This window comes from Amblyomma americanum, chromosome 5, assembly GCF_052857255.1.
Source record: "Amblyomma americanum isolate KBUSLIRL-KWMA chromosome 5, ASM5285725v1, whole genome shotgun sequence".
NCBI classification, from domain to species: domain Eukaryota; kingdom Metazoa; phylum Arthropoda; class Arachnida; order Ixodida; family Ixodidae; genus Amblyomma; species Amblyomma americanum.
The window spans coordinates 62601580-62621542 of NC_135501.1; positions in this window are offsets into that span (position 1 = coordinate 62601580).

Genomic DNA, 19963 nt, shown 5'->3' on the forward strand with positions numbered 1-19963 from the left:
ATGCCAAGTTGCCAGGAGTAGAACATGAAACTACTGCGATGTTTCTGCCAACCACTTGCAGATGTCTTGCCGCGTCTACTCTTGTAAGTGGTATCCGGATAATGTTTGCACTGCCTTGAGGCGATCGAGATGCATCGTCAGCTAAGTCGTTTCCGACAATGCCACTGTGTCCTGGTAGACGCTGGAAGCTGATGTAAAGACCATCTTCCAGTGCCTGGCGTCGCAGATGTCTCATCTCTGCTACTGGTTGCTCAAGGATGTCATGGCGTAAGGCAGAATTGAGACTTTGTAGCGAAGGTTCAGAATCACAGAACATAGCCCATTTATGCGGTGTTGCTGGACCAATGTACGCACATCTCCACCAAGAGCGGATCCTGTCCCGATGGAGGTCGTGCCTATACAAAATTAGTACTGGCCTGTCTCGCAGGAATGAACACAGCGCAAGCTTAACTTCTAGATGAGACCAGGCCATCCCTGTATACATGAGCTCGGTCTCTGCTCGGCGTGGAGTAAGGACAGTGTCAACTGTTTAAAGGGTGGCATCGATAAATTGGATTGCTCTGTTGTCCTTTGAATTTAACGTGCCCATATGGTTCCAGCAGACACCACAGCACAGAGGAACGTTGTCCCACCGGGGTGAATTGGGATAGGATCGGCGACTGGTGGGATGAAATAACCTTAGAAAATGCAGCGAGCGGTCTCTGTACCGCTGCTGACACACGATGATGCTGAGAGATCCTTTTTAGATGACGTATAAGGATCCGCAGTACGTCATGGGCGATTCACGTCGAAAGCGTGCAGTCCTTGGCTAAGCAATGGCTGCAACTGTTCATGCGCGGCGAGACTGTGCGAAAAGACTGACCTTGTACAGTTTGGAGGGTACGCAAATTCGTCTTGCATGTGTTTGAAAATAGAGTACTCTGTACAGCTGCATCAATTACGGGACCCTTGATTTTCAGCCCAGAAATCTGACCACTACGTGAGCGATAGTGGTTAGATTTTTCTTCAGAAAGGTGCAATGCGGGCCCCTTGATACTTTCCGGTCTGTGATAACACCTAAGAAACGACGAGAAGTGCAATAGGAGATGGTATGGCTGTCGATAGTTGCTAGATATAGCCAAACAATTCTTTGTAAATGCCACTAACGCTCACTTCCCGGCTTAAAATCTGAGACCTTGCTTCCGATCATACGAGGAAGTTAAGGTTCTTGCCCGCTGAAGCCCTGCTCGCATTTGAAGCTGCGTTACGGAGGAGACCGATATCATGTGAATAACCCGTGATTTACTCTTTGATTTAGTCGTCATCTTTAAATTTCAGAGCGGATGGAGAAACGGTCGCGAAACGAGCAAGTGTAAGTAGTAAGATATCACGCTATTAAAAATGACATTTTCGTTAGATACCTTTGCATCCACCTAAACATAGTCCTCCATATATTCAGCAATAAAATTTCAATAAGGAAGGGCGTCAGGCAGGGAGACACGATCTCGCCAACGTTATTCACCGCCTGTTTACAGGAGATAATCAGAGGTCTGGATTGGGAAGAGTTGGAAATAAGAGGTAATGAAGATTACCTAAATAATCTGATTCGCTGATGACATTGCCCTGCTGAGTCACTCAGGAGGTGAACTGCAAACCATGATCAATGAGTTACAGGCAGAGCAAAACGCTTGGTCTGAAAATTAACATACAGAAAACCAAAGTAATGTTCAACAGTCTATAAAGGGAGCAGCAGTTCTTATTTGGTAGCGAGGTGCTGGAAGTGGTAAGGGAATACGTCTGCTTAGGGCAAGTAGTGACCGCTGATCAGGATCATGAGAGACAAATAACTAAAAGAAAAAGAATGCGATGGAGCGCATATGGTAGGCTCTCTCAGATCATGAATGGCAATTTGTCAATATCCCTCATGAGAAAAGTGTACAGCAGCTGTATCTTTCCAGCACTCACCTATGGTGCAGGAACGTGGATGCTAACCAAAAGGGTTCACCTTAAGTTAAGGACAAGACAGCTAGCTATCAAAAGAAAAATAATATGTGTAACGTTAAGAGACAGGAAGCGGGCAGAGTGTTTGACGGGAAGAAATGCGTGGTGACATCCAAGTTGAAATGAGGAGAAATAAATGGGCTTGGCGGGGCATCTGATGCGAAGGCAAGATAACCGCTGGCCCTTAAGGCTAAATGAGTGGATTCCAAGAGAAGGCAAATGTAGCAGAGCGCGGCAGAAAGTTAGGTGGGCGGACGAGATTAAAAATTTTGCGGAGATACGATGGCGCATCCGGCCAAGGACAGGCTTAATAGGAGAGACATAGGAGAGCCATTTGCCCTGCTGCGGGTGTACTCAGCCTGATGACGACAATGATGATGATGATGGTGAAACATCCGAACACCGATTCCACCCAGCCTCTAGGGCATCATGGACGGCTGCATATGTAATGTTGCCTCACGCACCTAAAGATCCACGCACATGCGATTCTTTCGTTTCTGTTGCTGAGCTGCTGAGCTTTGGACACAAGATCAATGACATTGGAAATAATGGAGAGCCTCGCCGAAAACCCGTTATAACATTACGGAAAACTTTATTATGCTTAATAAACCAGTCAAGGCGCCTCAGAACCAATCTTTCCCTGATTTTTTCCCGCCCAACTGGCCAGAGCTATTGGCCTGTATGCTGTGACCTCGCGCGAGGGTTTCCCTGGTTTGAGTAGTGGTATCAGCCGACTTTATTCAGAGTGTGAAAAAAAGATAACCATCTAGCTACGAATGGTTATAATGGTTGAGTATCTCCCCTCATGCGTCGAAGTCAAGGTCACCCAGCTTAGCATACGTAAAGCAGTCTCACTCTGCTGAATACGAACGCTTACATTCCATAGAGGCAGCGTCGATTTCGTCACGAGAAAAGAGAACAGCCATCGGTGGGTGATTCCTGTGATGCAGCAGGAACACGCTGAGAATTGGCGATAGTCAACTAGTGCACCCGCAGCTGTGCTGCAAAGTTCGTACTTCCATCTGCTGATGATATTGATGTACAACTAAAGCATAGAAAGGCTGTCATTGCTGAGTGCTATCCCAGCAACCTCCGCCAACTAAGAGGCATGGGCTTTAGAGGATCCAGAGATTTACAGATGGACTTCCAGCCCTGGTCCACCAGCCACTTCATTCGTTGCTTGATTTTCCACTGCATATGTATGCCTTCCTGATATCGCTTAAGCCACCCCCCCCCCCCCCGCCCATTTGGTCCCTCTTTATCCTCTGTCTTCTAGCTATCGAATATCACCTAGGCGGCCTAATTGTATGTAAAATTTAGTGCGTATTCTGGACGACGTGCGGTAGCCTCTAGCAGCTTTCATTGCCCTTGATATTGTGTCCTACAAACTAGAAGTGAGGGGGTATTTGCACGCCTCCTCCATACGCGTTTTATATGCTATCTAGTCGACGTGCACGGGTTTAGACGGGCCGGATGTATATGTTAAATCCCTGGGTATCTACATCACAAAACCACCGAGCACGCCGGTGCAGATACAACGAAACTAGCGTCACGTCTAGGCGCCTGCTGTAGGAGCAGCCTCGCATGTCCGCCTGCTGTCATTCATTACATAAAAATCGTTTTCTGAATCAAATAAGGTCAGATTCCTTCCGGTGGCGTTTATTCTGGGACTGTTCTCAGTGGGCGGTAGGGGTTAATTAGCCACTATTGATGCAAGAAGTCCCGGGTGCCTCCATGGTGGCCTTTAGGTTCTCGCACTGCAGTTGCGAGGGGGGGGCGACATACGCTGCAATCAGTGCAAACTTTACGGTTCCATTTTTTTTTTACTATAAGATACGCGCAATCATTGCCAGTATGGTGTTGAACGGGGTACAAAATATCTGCCATGTCGATGCGGATATAGACCGGAACTTTGTTGCGCTCGCCACATGTCGGGGCGAAAAGGCCTCATTGCCGATAAACCTGATTGCATGGGAGAAGTTAGGCTCGCAGGTGACCAATATCGGGAAGTGGATGCTGAAAACATATTGCCGGAAACTTGAGATTCGTGACTCTAGCTCAATTGTGTTCCACTGCAAGATCGCAGCGCCTCTGACTCCCTTATGAAAAGTCGAAAGATGCCCAGCCATTGTGTTTTAAACATATTCAAGCGTTCGACCCACGTAGTCCAGCACAAGTAGGACGCTTCGAGCTGTTGGAGGATTGCAGGGCCTGTAGTAGGCGAATGGCGTTGACCTCCGTCCTAAAAATCACGACGATTTGGCGATCTTGCACTGGAAAGCCGTCCGTAACAACTGTTCAGCTTTCAGATGTGTAAGGTGTTTTGGAACCAAGTATTGGGACCTACTGACAATGAAAGAATTTCTTGAGAGCTGAGATAAAAATTTTTGTCTGGTTATTCGGCGATATTTGGCTAGAGGTGGCAAATTCAGAAGACGCAGCATCTCTGTTACAGAATCAGAATGCTTATATCTCGGCATTATCAATCCAGCTGCTCTTCTTTGCACACTTTCAAGTTTTTTTATTAAACCACTTTGTACAGGATCCAATATATAGCAGGCGTATTCTAATGTTGGTCGCACATAAGTCAAATAGGCAGCTAACTTGGCAGATTGTGAGGCCAGTTGTAATCTTCGGCGCAAAAGCCAGTTTCTTTTTAGCGGCTGAACAGATTTTTAGTACATGACCATTTCAGCTTAGATCTTTAGAAATGAGGACTGACAGGTATTTAAGTGTTTCTTCTGTGGTAAGTGAGGTAGATCCGAGAATATAACAATACTCATGGGCATGTTTGGTCCTGTAAGTAATGCGCAAAAATACTCTTTTCTCTTCACTGATTTTCATTTTCCAGCTTCGCATCGTTTTTCGAAAGCTACGAGAGCATCATTAAGTGCTTTTTTTATCTGTACTATCTATACCACAGTAGACCAAGCAGTCGTCAGTGAAAAAGTCTCACTGTAACATCTTTATTATTATCGGAAGCAATGTTGTTTATATAGATTTAAAATGAAACGGGACCCAACACGGACCCACAATAAAGAGCCTATACGGGCCATTGATGAGCGTGTTCTCGAATCGCATCGCAATTCTTGATAACGCATTGGCAAGAACGGGCCACCGTGCGACCACAGATCGATAACGCGTTTACAATAGCGGGCCGATGGCATGTGCTGCCTCAGGCGGCTTCCAAAGTGAATGCCCAAAAAGGGAAATTCTACTGTAGAAGGTACATATTTGATGCCTTGCTGGTTGTGGGGCTATGAATGCCAAACAGAATGCCTCAAGCAAGGAAGCCTTGAGCAGAAAGGACATCTTTGGTGTCCTGATCGTTGTGCTGGTGTGAATACTGAAGGGAACTACGAAGGAGGAAAACCTGCAGTAGAAACGATATCTCTCTCGTTGAGGTGGTTGCGAATTCCGAAAGGAGCGTCCAAAGCAGAAAATTCCGCAGTATGAAGAGCATCGTTTAGAACCAGCTCTTTGCGGTGACATCAATTCAAAAGGGAACGTCCATAGGACAAACAAACTACGGTAGGAAGGACATCTTTAATACTTTGCTCGTTGCCGTGGTGTGAATTTCAAAAGAAAAATCCAAAGCAGGTGAAATCTGTGGTGTAAAGGGAATCTTTGACATCTTGCTAGTTGCGGTGGCGCACCCCAACTAGCCTCTGGGTGTGGCAGTTTACGTAGACTGGGCAACTGGATTAATTTACTCAGGAGAGACCCCTCGTCTTTGTTACCTAATACTACCTTGTCTGCTGCTTGTACCTGGGGTTCCTGCTTTCTAGGCGCTCTGGTAGTTCGTCATCACTGCTCCGTTTCCTCAGAAGGAGTGAGACCGACTCCACTAGTTGCAAATATCTTGCCTTAAATGGCCCCTTGTGCACTACTGCAACAACTAGTTTTCGCCTTCACTCCCGTCACGTCCCGCTACCTTCAGTGCAGCCGGCGCCATACTTGCCGAATGATCGACCAACTTTGCACGAGGCGGACGTCTGGCGTGACCTCAACCGAAGACTTTCGTGCCTCCACTGCGGAGAGCCCGGTAATCTCTTCCGCCAGTGCCCATATCGTGAGCTCGGGCTGCAGGTTTTCTCACCGACGCGCCCGCGATCCCATTTGGTCAACGACCCCGCGAGATCGAAGAGTACGTATTCCTGCAACGTCTGCCATCCTAAGGACGACGGCAGTCAACGTCGCCTACCCCTCGCCGACCGTAGCTAACACCGGCAAGCCAGCACTTCTCACGATTGGCGCAGGACGGTCGCCGAGGCCTCGTCGTGAAAACTAAAGACAGCTACCTCCGGGGGCGCTATCGGTGGATCACGACGCACTACACTATCCCCCCCCCCCCGATGCGACATCGACTCACAGCAATTTGATGACATCGAAGACCACAGCTCCTGAATATGGGGACCGGTTTTCACTCGACATACCTGGGCTTATCGGAGGCCACAGCATTAGCGAGCTGCTTGACACCGGAGCCAATTTTTCAATTTTACGCGGCAAATTGGCAGCTCTTCTAAAAACGTTACCTCCCATAAACTGCCACGCAGATCCGCACGGCTGCCGGAAACATTGCCGCTCCGCTTGGCCAGTATACAGCTCGGGACCAGATGCGCAACTCTGCTTTCGTTGTCAGCTGCCTGGTTCTCCGTAATTGTCCCCGTAACCTGATTCTCGGTGTCGACTTCCTTCGTGAGAATGGGGTCGTTATCAATCTTTGGCAGCGCACAACTACTTATTTTACATAAAACGCCAATGACACTCCTTACACTCGCCCACGCAGCTCCGCCTTCGAGTTTCCTCGCAGAGTGTCTTCATTCCGCGACGCACCAATGTTTTCACTGTTGCGGACGCACGGCATTTGTTCGGCCCGAAGCTTCGTCCACCTACGTGATGGTAGGTACATCTTCCGCGCCACAGCGATCGCGTTCGCCGACCTATTAGTCAAAGTCTCTGAATGTTTTACGTGCGAAGCCGTGGGACCTCAGAATATGTCTATGGATCGCATTGACATCAGCTCAGGGCTATCACATGTTCACCACCGCGCTCTACGTACCTTACTACGTAATACACAACCTGCTTTGCGTCGTCTTCGAAAGTTCAACAAACGGCCTCTACGAAACACCGCAACTTCACGAGCGACGATGCCCGTCCGATACGACAACAGCCGCATCGAATTTCGCTTTAAGAACGAGAGGCCATCCAAACACATGTGAATGAGATGCTTAATTACTGCATTATTTAACCATCTCAGAGTCCATGGTTGTCTCCTGTTCTGATTAAGAAGGATGGAACACACCACTCTGGCCTAGATTACCGAAAGTTTAACACCATAACTAAAAAGGATGCATACCAATTGCCCCGCATAGACGACTCACTTGACAGACATCGCCGCGCCAAATATTTTTCTCGATTGATTTAAAGAGCGGGTACTGGCAGATTCAAATCGATGAACAGGACAGGGAAAGAACTGCTTTCATTAAGCCCGATGGCTGAAGGATATTGCTCTCGTTGACCTCAAACGGGAAACGATTTTAGTGTACCTGTGTGACGTGGTCGTGCTATGTGAAACCTTTACCGAACTTCTTACAGCCTGCGGACGGAATTAGATGATCTGCGGTCGGCCAATTTAACACTCAAGGCTGATAAATGCCACTTCCTCTGCGAACAACTAATGTATCTCGACCACGTTGGGAGCGCCGACGGTGTCCAACCCGATCCCACAACTGCCGCCGTGGCCGAATTCCCGGTTCCTACTACAAAGAAAAAGCTCATTCGCTTCCTCCGTCTACGCGCCTATTCTATAGCTTTATCCCAGACTGCTCCCAGATTGCCGAACCTCTGATCCGCTTAACGCGTGACGATAACCCATTCCTCTCGACTACTGATCAATACGAGTCTTTCGCAGACCTACACCGACGCCCGCACACAAGCCCTATTTTTGGTCACTTCGATGAGTACGCTGCCATCGAGATCCACACCAACATAGGCCTGGGTGCTGTCCTAATTCAACACCAAGATGGCGTGGAACGAGTGGAACGAGTCGCGTTCTGTCTCGCGCCGAAGTCAGCTACTCTACCTCGGAAAAGGAGTGCCTCGCGGTTGTGTGAGCCATGGCGAAATTTCCACCTTACTTCTACGGCCGCCATTTATTGTCGTGACAGACCCCCATTCTTTGTGCTAGCTGGCCAATCTACGGGATCTATCAGACCGCCTAGTAAGGTGAGACTCCGCCTCCAGGAATTTGATTACGCAATTGCGTAGAAATCTGGACGAAAGCACGAAGATGCATACACGCTCTCCGGCGCACCGGTCGAACTGACTGATGACCGCGCGGAAAATGACGGTCGTTTCTTTGAAGTGGTTAGCGATACTGACGTAATGACGAGGCAGCAAGCTTACATGGACAACTTATGATCTCTCATTGATCATATGGAGGGCTGCCCTGCTAGCGCGCCCCGAGTGTTTCCTGGGAACATTTCCTCCTTTTCTTGGGCAATGGCGTCCTGTTCAAGAAAAACTCGAGCCATATTGACCACGTTTACCTCTTTTTCGGGCCGTCAGCCCTCGTGCCAACATCCCTTTTGCCTCTCATGACGAGCCCACCTCTGGTCATTGGGGATTTACACGCACCCTCGCTCGAGTGCGCCAGGCATATTATTGATCAAGACTTGCTGCCACCATCCGCCTCTACGTCCGAGGTTGCAGTGAATGCCAGCACCGCAAGTCACCTCCTCTAAAGCCTGCGGTTTGGTTCCAACCAACAAAGTCGGCATGGACCTGCTGGTTGCATTCCCTGTGGCATAGACCGACAATAAATAGATCATTTTCGCGACAGACTATCAGACACACTATGCGGAAACCAAGGTAGGGCGGCGTAGCACATAGTCTGAAATCGCGCAGTTCTTCAGGTGCCGCATTGTTTTACGACACGGCGCCTCGTCGTACGTAATCACCAATCGAGGAACGGCTTTTACAGCGCATTTCATGCACAAGGTACTCAAGTGGAGTCACACGAGCCTTCGCAAGACTACTGCGTAATGGGCTCATTGAGCGACTCAACAAAACCACCACGGATATGCTCGCAATGTACGTAGAGATCATGCATAAGACATAGGACGAGATCCTCCCATACGTGACTTACGCGCAGAAGAAGGCCGTACAAGAAACAACTAACTTTACGTCATTTCGTATCCATTATGGCCGTGATGTGTACACAATGCTGGATACCATGTTTTCCTGCACCACCGACGACCAGGCGCTCACGCACCACGCCGAGTAATTTGTCCAAAACACAGAAGAAAGCAGCCAACTCGCCCGCATGAACATCAGGCGGCAACAGGGGACAGGTGCACACCGCTGCAACTAGCAACACCGACACGTCGAGTACTAACCCGACGACCAAGTGTGGGTGTCGACACCAGTCCGACGCCCAGGCTTGTCGGAGAAACTTCTATGGCGCTACTTTGGCCCCTACAGAGTGTTGCGCCGCATAGGTCAGACCAATATACAAAGGTGGAAATACTCAGAACTGTGAAAATTACAGACACACTGCTGTTTTGTCTTCAGTGGAATATATCCTTGAGAAATTGTTACTCAAAAAATGTATTCTTTTTGCAAAAAGTACCAACTGCTGACTGATGTGCAGCACCACGGCTTTCGCAGTAGCCGCAGAACTTTTACATTACTGGAAAATTTCTCTGACTTTGTAAATCAGAAGATTGATGCTAATAACGCTGATTTGGGCCTTTTCCTAGTTCTGAAAAAGGCTCTTGATACTATAGATCACGAAATTTTGCTTTACAAACGGTTGGCTATGTGTTTTTGTGGGCCGTATCAGTTGCTCTTCTATGATTATATTCACAAAAGGTATCAGGTTGTCAGAATAAAAAAAATGTGAATAGTCCCCTACTGTCGCCCAACTTTTGGGTGCCCCAAGAGTAAGTTTTGGACCCCTTCGTTTTAACTCTTCATATAAACGATTTGTCTCAACTGCCATTACATTCGAGCATTTTCCAGTATGCTGATGATACTGCGCTCCTTGTTCCTGGATCCAGTTACAATGACACTGTTTCCTCGGTGCCTAATGATGTGTACCAAATTTTGGCCTTGTTTGACAAAAATTGTATTGTCGTTAATACGCATGAGACCCAGTTAATTCGTTTTTGCAAGCCCCGCAAGAAAGTAGAATTTTCAGGAAATCTGTATATGCACAAAGAAAACTGTGAGAACAGTGTTTGCAGTTGTTTATGCCGGTATACTGTGGTTACATACTTAGGAATGCATATTGAAGTGGCATTGACCTGGACTCGCCACAGTAACTATGTAGCGAAGAAGCTGAGATCAGTGTGCAATTTACAACTACGTTTCATGATTTTTGAAGGGCTGGGCGAGTCAGTATTGTGGTATGGAGTAAAAGTGTATGGTTGGGCCTCTAGATCCAAGCCTAATGTCCTTACTAGGATACTGGAAAGAATTGCTGCGAACGTGTCATATGGTACAAGTGATCCAAGTATAACTTTAAAAGGAATAATGAAAAGATTAGAAAATTTGAATCTACCTACGTTTCTTGTGTCGATTGTTTTAACTAAACGCTTCTTCCCTAATTCTTTCAATATTGTCACGGAGTTCTCACGGAGAGACGCTTCAACAGCTGGAGTCGGCAAGAGGAGACGGTAATGGCGGCCGATCCGCGATAGCACGATCGCAACCTCATCGTCTTCGCGGACAGCTTGCGCCACCTGGCAACACTAGGTGGCATTATTCCCCCCTCCGAAAAAGAAGGGCATCGCAGTGGGGCCGCCAGCAGCGTAGGCGCGCTAAGGTTCAGAAGGGAAACAGAGAAGGACGCGAGGAAAACGGAGCACACACAGAGTCCCAACGGAGGGCCGCTAAGCCGTTATCGGGCATAGTACGGCTTAAGCCGCACAACGTGCACAATGTCAGAGATGTTGGGCTGTCGACGTCTCGGTTGCGCGGCACCGTCGGGAACCACTTCATAGGTAACATCACTGATACGCCGTAGCACTTTATAGGGGCCAAAGTACCGGCAGAGTAGTTTCTGGGACAAGCCCTGGCGGCGGACAGGTGTCCACACCCAAACTTGTTCACCGGGATTGTAGTCGACCTGTCGGTGTCGAAGGTTGTAACGGCGCGCATCAGTGCCCTGCTGCTGGCCGATGTGTACGCGGGCAAGCTGACGGGCTTCTTCAGCGCGTTGGGCAATTTCATGAACATCGGGTGCGAGTTGGTCGTCATCGAGGCATGGTAGCATCGCGTCAAGCATGCTCTGGACTTCACGTCCATATACAAGACGAAAGGGAGTAAAGCGTGTAGTCTCCTGGAGGGCCGTGTTGTACGCAAATGTGACGTACGGTAGCACCTCATCCCAAGTTTTGTGCTGAACGTCTACGTACATTGACAGCATGTCCGCAATGGTCTTGTTTAAGCGTTCGGTTAGCCCATTGCTCTGCGGATGATAAGCTGTGGTCTTGCGATGGCTAGTGCAGCTCAACGTAAATATATGGTCAATTAGCTGCGCTGTAAACGCTGTGCCTCTGTCGGTAATAACGCACGAAGGGGCTCCGTGCCGCAAGACGATGTTTTGCATGAAAAAGTCGGCGACCTCTGAAGCTGTGGCACAGGGTATCGCCTTGGTCTCGGCGTAGCGAGTCAAATAGTCAGTAGCGACTATGATCCACTTGTTTCCTGAGAGTGACAACGGAAAAGGACCGAGAAGGTCCATTCCTATTTGATCGAACGGAGAGCGGGGTGTAGTAACGGGCTTGAGAAAACCCGCCGGCTTAAGCGGTGGCGTCTTCCGGCGCTGGCATTCACGGCAGCTTTTTACGTACCTTTGGACATCGGCCGAGAGTCCGGGCCAGTAGTACATGTTGCGTATCCTGGCGAGCGTCCGGGAAAAACCCAGATGGCCTGAAGTGGGCTCGTCGTGGCATGCCAATAAAATGTCGGCGCGAAGATCGGCCGGAAGCACCAGAAGGTAAGCTCTTTCTTGGCCTCTCGAGTTCTTCTTGTATAAGATACCTTCGCGCAAACAGAAAGAGCCGAGACGTCGAGCGAAGTGTCGTGGTAGAGGCATGGCGTGACCTTCAAGGTTGTCAGTCAGCGGTCGGAGGTCCGTGTCAGCCCGCTGCCGGGCTATGATGTCCGATGCATTAAGTATACCGAGGAAACCGCTGTCGTCGTCGATTTCGGGACCGGAAGAGTCGAGTGGTGCACGCGACAGCGTGTCGGCGTCTTCGTGTTTACGGCCCGACTTATATACGATGGTAATGTCGAATTCTTGGAGCCGTAAACTCCAGCGGGCCAATCGTCCAGACGGGTCTCGCAAATTAGCCAGCCAGCATAGGCAGTGGTGGTCGGTTACGACTTTGAATGCGCGGCCGTAAAGGTAAGGGCGAAATTTCATGGTGGCCCATACGACAGCAAGGCATTCCTTCTCTGAGGTAGAGTAATTGCGTTCGGCGCGGGAGAGAGTACGGCTAGCATAGGCTATAACTCTCTCAATGCCCTCTTGGTGTTGGACAAGGACAGCTCCAAGACCGATATTGCTGGCGTCGGTGTGGATCTCGGTGTCGGCCTCTTCGTCGAAGTGTGCAAGAACGGGAGATGTCTGAAGGCGTTGGCGGAGCGAAGAGAAAGCCGTCTCTTGGTCTATTGTCCAAACGAAGGAGGTGTTGCTCCTGGTGAGGCGCGTCAACGGCTCTGCAATCTTTGCGAAGTCCGCAATAAACCGTCGGTAATATGCACAGAGACCCAGAAAACGCTGGACAGCTTTCTTGTCAGTCGGAGTAGGAAAATTGGCGACGGCGGCTGTCTTGTCGGGGTCGGGTCGAACTCCGTCGGCGCTCACAACGTGACCGAGGAACCTGAGCTCTGTGTAACCGAAGTGGCACTTCTGGGGCTTCAGCGTAAGGTCAGCGGAATGGAGGGCTCTGAGGACAGTTCGCAGGCGCACGAGATGCTGTTAAAAAGTTTCTGAAAAAACGACAACGTCGTCCAGGTATACAAGGCAACTTTGCCACTTGAGGCCGGTGAGGACAGTGTCCATCATCCGTTGAAACGTCGCTGGCGCAGAGCACAAGCCAAAAGGCAGCACTTTGAATTCATAGAGGCCATCTGGTGTAACGAAGGCAGTTTTTTCGCGGTCCCGTTCGTCCACTTCAATTTGCCAATAACCGCTCTTCAGGTCGATGGATGAAAAGTACTTAGCACGCCGTAATCTATCCAGGGAGTCATCAATGCGGGGCAACGGGTAGACGTCCTTTTTAGTCACATTGTTTAATTTACGGTAGTCCACGCAGAATCGAAGTGTTCCATTCTTCTTTTTAACAAGGACAACAGGCGAAGACCACGGGCTTTGGGAAGGTTGAACTACACCGTCGTCAATCATCTCCTGAACTTGCTGTGACATTCCTTGTGTGCTGCGAGGTTCCGCGTTCCACGGCGCGGCGTAGACGGAGACCCAGATGACAGCGGAATCATCAATTACCCAGCCATGCACTTTGAGTGACGACCAGAACGAAGGGACCCGCCGCCGTGACAGCGGCATCATCAATTACCCAGCCATGCTCTTTGAGTGACGACCAGAACAACCGGACCCGCCGCCGCCGCCGCGGGGAAACAGGCTTTATCCTCCCCAATTTGCGTGGCCGTTCCAGGTGCGGCCCTCCCGGGCACATTCCAGGACAAGGGAGCTGTCAGCGGGCCAGAGCGCGCCGTACCACAGCCGACGCTATGCGCTACCGCGAAGACAACATTCTTTCCCTCCTTCCCCTTTCGACGTGGGCTATCGCCGGGAAGGCACCCACAGCTTCCCGCCGTGCCTCGTGAACAAAAGCGCTTTCCCAGAAGGGCCGTGACGGACACCTGTCATGGCGGACAGGCAGTACTCGCCAAGAATGTGGAAAGACAGGCGCTAGTGAATTAGCTCCGAAGAGAGAGCCTGTGTATACTCTCACTTGAGAGAGAGTGGTGGCGTTTTTGTTGTTTATTTAGTTTGTATTGTTAACAGACTCTGGGTTCGAGGCTAAGCCCAACCCAAGGGGTTGTCCCCATCTCGCATGTTATTTTGGATTGGAGAATTGATGCTTTGGGCGGGCCACTGGAAATGACCGCCCTTAGTCCTTTGTTAATCAAGTGCTTAAAAGCACATGTAAACGGATGCAGTCCAGTCTGAGCTGAGGACGACATCGTTCGCCAAGAGGGCCTTAAGCGCCGAAGCCCGACGGCGTGCAGCTTCTGCCAGCAACCGCTCGAGCCCAACTCCGGAGCCACTCCATCGCCCCCATGAAGTCGTCGGCACGTAAGCTCGGACGCCCCAGCCTCTGATGTATAACCTTAATCATGTGTAATTATTGAATATACCTGTTTGTTTAAACTGAGCCATACGGTGTCTCTTTGCCTCTCCGTCCCGTGTGGACCTGCGCATTATGGGGGTCATCACACTGGTGTCAGAAGTGGGGTCTCAAAAGCAAATGTCCTCTGAATGCTGCGACATTCATGACTTCAAAATTGTAATCAAAAGGGAATCACGGGACTGATTGTGGGACTTTTACCCCCATTTGAGAGGCTTGAGGCACCGGAGGGCTTGAAAAAAAAAATGTCTTTATCTGAGGGAGCTCCCACTCTACAGCCGTCGCTCGGAGCAAGCATGCTGGCATTAGGAAGCGTCATTCCGACGTTTACGGGAGATAAGACAGGGATTCCAATCTGCGATTTCTTTTCCATGCTAGAAGAGATTGGGAAAATGGGGGGATGGTCCGATGCTCAAATGCTGGGAATGGCTAGGTGTAAGATGGCAGGAGCTGCTCATGATTTTGCATGGCGAGACGAAAAAGTAAAATCCACAAAATCATTTGCGGAATTTAAGAAGCTCGCGTTAGAGCATTTTGACACTGAACCACGTCACGTGCGAGTACAGAGGTTCCGTGACGCCGGACAGATAGTAGGGGAGGACGTGCGAACGTTTGCGTCGCGGCTTCAGCGCTTAGCGCGCGATACGTTAAGCAGGGAGGAGGAAGGAGACCAGCTTAAGAAGAAATACGCGGAGGATATACTTAAAGAGGAAATGACCGCTTTGTTCGTGGCTGGTCTGCAAGACCCCGTGCGCCGGTTCGTGCTCTCGCGCAAGCCGAGCAATTTCGACCAAGCCGTGGAGGCCGCATTGGATGAGGAACAAAATGAGGCGTTAACGACAGCCGCAGCGAGAGTACGCGTCATAGAGAGAGCGGTGCTCAACCCTGAGGTTGCTCTCTTGACAGAGCGGTTAGATCGCTTAGAACAGCTGCTATCTCAGCAGGTAGAATGCCAGGTTGAAGCGCGCGCTCAACAGCGCCCATTCGCTGGAAACCGGAGACCGCCACAAAGCTACAGGCGCGGTATGCGAGATTTTGAAGAAATCGTATGCTTCGCTTGCCAGGGTCGCGGACACATCGCCAGGTTCTGCCAAAACGTGCGCCGTGGGGAGCCACAAAGAGAAGCAGGCGAGACACGCCTTAAGCAAGCCTACAGCGGGGCTCCAGATACCGAGACAAAAAACTAGTTAGTCCTCCCCAGCCTGAGGAGCGTGGGGAGGGAGCAGTAGATGATGAGGTGGTGGTAGTTTGTGTGGCCGACGAGGCATGCCCTGTTGTGCGTTGCAAGTTAAATGGTTGTTGTATGGAATTGTTGATAGATACGGGGTCAAAGGTGACATTGCTTAAGGAGAGCAGTTTTAACACGCTTCGAAGGAAGGGGGACCGCGAGGTGTTGGAAGCGTCTGGTGGTATGGCAACCAAATTTGTAGGCATAACGGGGGATCCTCTTGGCATAAGTGGACTCTACCGGTTACACTTCTCTCTCGGCGGAATTGCATTGGAGCACCCCTGCTACGTATGCCCGGACACGGTGTCTCTGCCAAACGGAGTGTCAGGTATATTAGGGCAGGATTTTTTGAGAAAAGGGAAGGTAGTAGTCTCATTCTCTGAGGAAGAGGTTAATGCGGGCGGCTCAAAAGTTCCGTTTTTGAACAGGAGAGGGGCTGAGATTCGCATTACCGATATTGACACCCGTAAAACAGTGGGATCATTGGAGAAGGTATATTCGCGGGTTGCCGTCCGGCTGGTCGAGGAGGCGGTCGTCCTTCCTTGGTCGGAGCACATTTTGTACGCGTTTGTGCCTTCAGATGTAGAGAGCGGCGCCGTGGGAGTGCTTGAGCCGGTCGACTCTCTCAGCAATGGCCTGAAGGCAGCCGCGTGCCTCGTGACAGTTAATGACGCCCACAGAGTGCCCCTACGTGTGGTTAACTGTAGCCAGCAGCCACTGAGCCTTCCCAAGAACAAAACATTGGCTTTCTTCACCTCTGCGATAGAGCAACGTGAGCCCACCGATACGGTACTCGCAACTGTAGAGCATGCTAGTCCTTCGGCTGCTCCAAAGGTGTCGTTCGATCTTTCTCACGTAAAACCCAGGGAGAGGGAGGCTCTGGCTGGTTTGCTGAACGACTACTTGGAGGTATTCGCCGCGTCCAACCTGGATTTGGGCTGCTGTGGCGTTATAAAGCACAGGATAGAAACCGGCACTTCATCGCCCGTTTACCAGCGTGCGTACAGGATTCCTTACTCCCAACGTGAGGAGATGGAGCGGCAGGTGCAGGACCTGATTGATCGCGGCATTGTCGAACACTCAAAGTCACCCTGGGGAGCACCAGCACTATTGGTGGAAAAGCCAGATGGCTCGTATCGATTGGTAGTGGACTACCGCAAACTAAATGCCGTAACTCGCATCGATCCATACCCCATCCCCAATATACAGGAGACGCTTTCTCAGCTGGGCTCTGCCAGGTACTTCACGGTAGTGGACATGGCGGCGGGATTCTGGCAGATAGCAATGGATCCGGCAGATGCCGAGAAAACGGCATTCAACACGCCCTCAGGGCACTATGAATGGAAAAGAATGCAGATGGGTCTGGCCAACAGCCCTGCTGTCTGGCAGAGAACCGCTGATGTTATCCTGGCAGGTCTTCTGGGGAGGCTGTGCTTCGTGTATATGGATGACATTATCATATACAGTGACAGTTTTGAGAACCATTTGCGCGATATTCAGCAGGTTTTGGTGCGACTAAGAGGAGCGGGTCTCAAGCTGAAGCCCTCTAAGTGCCAATTCCTCAAAAACGAGGTGAAATACCTCGAGCACGTTGTTTCAGCTGACGGCGTGCGACCGGACCCTGAGAAACTAAGGTGTGTCTCGGATTTTCCATCCCCGACTAGCGTCCGCCAGGTCCGGCAGTTTCTCGGCCTGATCGGTTACTACCGAAGGCACATGGAGGAGTTCGCCAAGCTCGCTAAGCCGCTCACCGCCTTAACAGCCAAAAATGTCGCCTTTCGCTGGGACGAAAACGAGGAGAATGCTTTTGGGGCCCTGAAAAGGAAGCTAATGAGTGCACCGCTGTTGCGCCACCCGGATTTTAATTTGCCCTTCGTTATGGCCACAGATGCGTCAAAGTTCGCAGTGGGTGCCGTGCTATCTCAGGTTATCGAGGGCAAAGAACATCCCGTTGCTTTTGCTAGCCGACAGCTGAGCCCCACAGAGCAAAAGTACGGAGCTACGGAAAGGGAGTGCCTCGCCGTTGTCTGGGCAGTAAAGCACTTCAGATGCTACCTTTACGGCCGCAAATTCAAGCTAGTCACAGACTGCCATCCTCTGAAATGGGTGATGAGTGTCAGGGACCCTAGCTCGCGACTCGCTAGATGGAATCTACACCTGCAGGAATACTGCTTTGAAGTTGAGCACAAGTCAGGAAAGACGCATCTGAATGCTGATGCACTCAGCCGCACAGCTGCCGTGGCAGCTATAGATGAGTTTGTCCCCGTAGTCGACCCCGCTGAATTACGCACAGAGCAGTGCAAAGATCCGGACCTGAAGCGAATAATCGAAAGCTTAGAGGACGCACCGTCTCACCCCGAACAGCTAGGTTATTTCATTGGCAAAGACGGCACCCTGTGTCGGCGCACGAGGCCAACCAGGAAAGGGAGACCAGAGAAAACCGCTTGGGAGAGAGTCGTCATACCTCGGTCGTGGACAGAAAGGGTTCTTCGCGCGTTTCACGATGCGCCATGCGCCGGTCATTTTGGCGTAGCGAAGACACGCAGGCGTGTGGAGCGTTTGTACTTTTGGAGTGGCATGCGACAGGATGTTAGAGACTACTGTGCGAAGTGTCATTCCTGTCTCGAAAGAAAAACACCCAAGGGACGAAGACCAGCTCCAATTCAGCGGTTCCCTGAGGTTTCGGCTCCCTTCGAGCGGACAGGTATGGACATAATGGGCCCATTGCCCACGACCACTTCCGGAAACAAGTACATTTTAGTATTTGTCGATCACCTTTCAAAATACGCGGAAGCGGTAGCACTCCCAGATCAGAAGGCAGACACGGTTGCAAGAGCATTTGTCGAACAGATCGTGCTCCGACATGGACCCCCGAGGCAACTCTTGACAGATCGGGGAACGAACTTCGTGTCGCAGCTAATGAGGAGATTTTGCGAGCTGCTTAAGATCGCTAAGAAGCAGACAACACCGTACCATCCGGCTTGCAACGGCGCGGTGGAGCGACTGAACCAAACCGTGGCCGGGTTCCTGTCGCATTTTGTTTCGCGCGACCAGCGGGACTGGGACTTGTGGCTCCCGTATGCAATGTTTGCCTACAATTCCGCAGCACACGAGAGCACGGGCGAATCGCCATTCTTTCTTCTCTACGGCCGAGACCCGGACCAGCCTAGTGAAGTGCCAGAGGGCCCCCGTCGTGTCCCATACGCTTCACTGGACGACTATAAGGTTGAGCTAGAAACGCGCTTGCAAGTGGCGAGGGACATCGCAAAGGAGTCCTTAAAGAAAGCGGCGAAGCGCAGGAAGGAGGTGCACGATCGCAGTGCTAGAGACGCGCCGTTTGATGTGGGGGACAGCGTGTACATTGAAAACTGCCAAAGGCAGATTGGGCTAGCTCGTAAGTTCCAGACGAAGTGGAGAGGACCGTGCGAGGTTGTCGAGAAGCTTTCTACGGTAACCTTCAGAGTCCGAGACGTGAACCGGCGTTTGATAAGGATACACGCAAATCGCCTCAAGTCGGCACCGGTTCAGTATTCACGAAATGAGGAAAGGGAAAGCGCGGATTTTGATGGGGACAGAAGTGAAGCGGAGCGCGCAGATAGTTCGCAAGAAACGCCCTCTCCTGCATTTGTTCGGCAGGCGCCCGAGGTGACGGCCGGAATGCCACCGGATTTACTTCATGCATTGCTAGAAGAAGAAGCGCGCGAGGTTGCCGCGCAGATAACGCCAGGAGAGGCTCCTGCCACGAGCCCTCGCGAGTCCCAAAGCAGACAAAGGGGCACAGACTTACTTAGTATGACTCATGAAGGGCGATATCCGCTGCGAAATCGGAAAGCTAAGTCGGACTAATGGCGTAAACAGAGCGGAGTTGTGAACTGGTTAGAATTGTGTAATGCCGCAGCTCATAACATTGCTATATGCGTATGTGTTAAGTTATCGGAGTTAATAGTTAAACCTTTCTGTCATTAAGTAACACCTTCACAGGAGAGCATGCGGAGCGCATGCAGAACCTGCCCTACTTCCTTTCGTTATCTATATTTTTGTCTGTGCCGTGATCGTGCTAGAAGTGGGAGCTCCTTTGTAACTGTGGTAAATTTATTTCGTCCAGTTTGGACTAGAAAGGAGAGGCTTGGGTGCTGAGTTTTTCATGTTTATCTGTAAAAGAAGATCAGTGCTGCCCCTGGAGACGCCAGTTATGACAGCGGAGGCATTGGTGTTGTGCAGTGGTGTTGAGTGCAGCGAAAAGTGTTTTGTCGGACGCACTGTGCGAGGCGATTCAGAAAGACAAGGGGAGCTGCAGGGACTCAAATGTTCGGAGAACATTCTTCTGGAGGGTGAGCGAGTGTGACATTCCTTGTGTGCTGCGAGGTTCCGC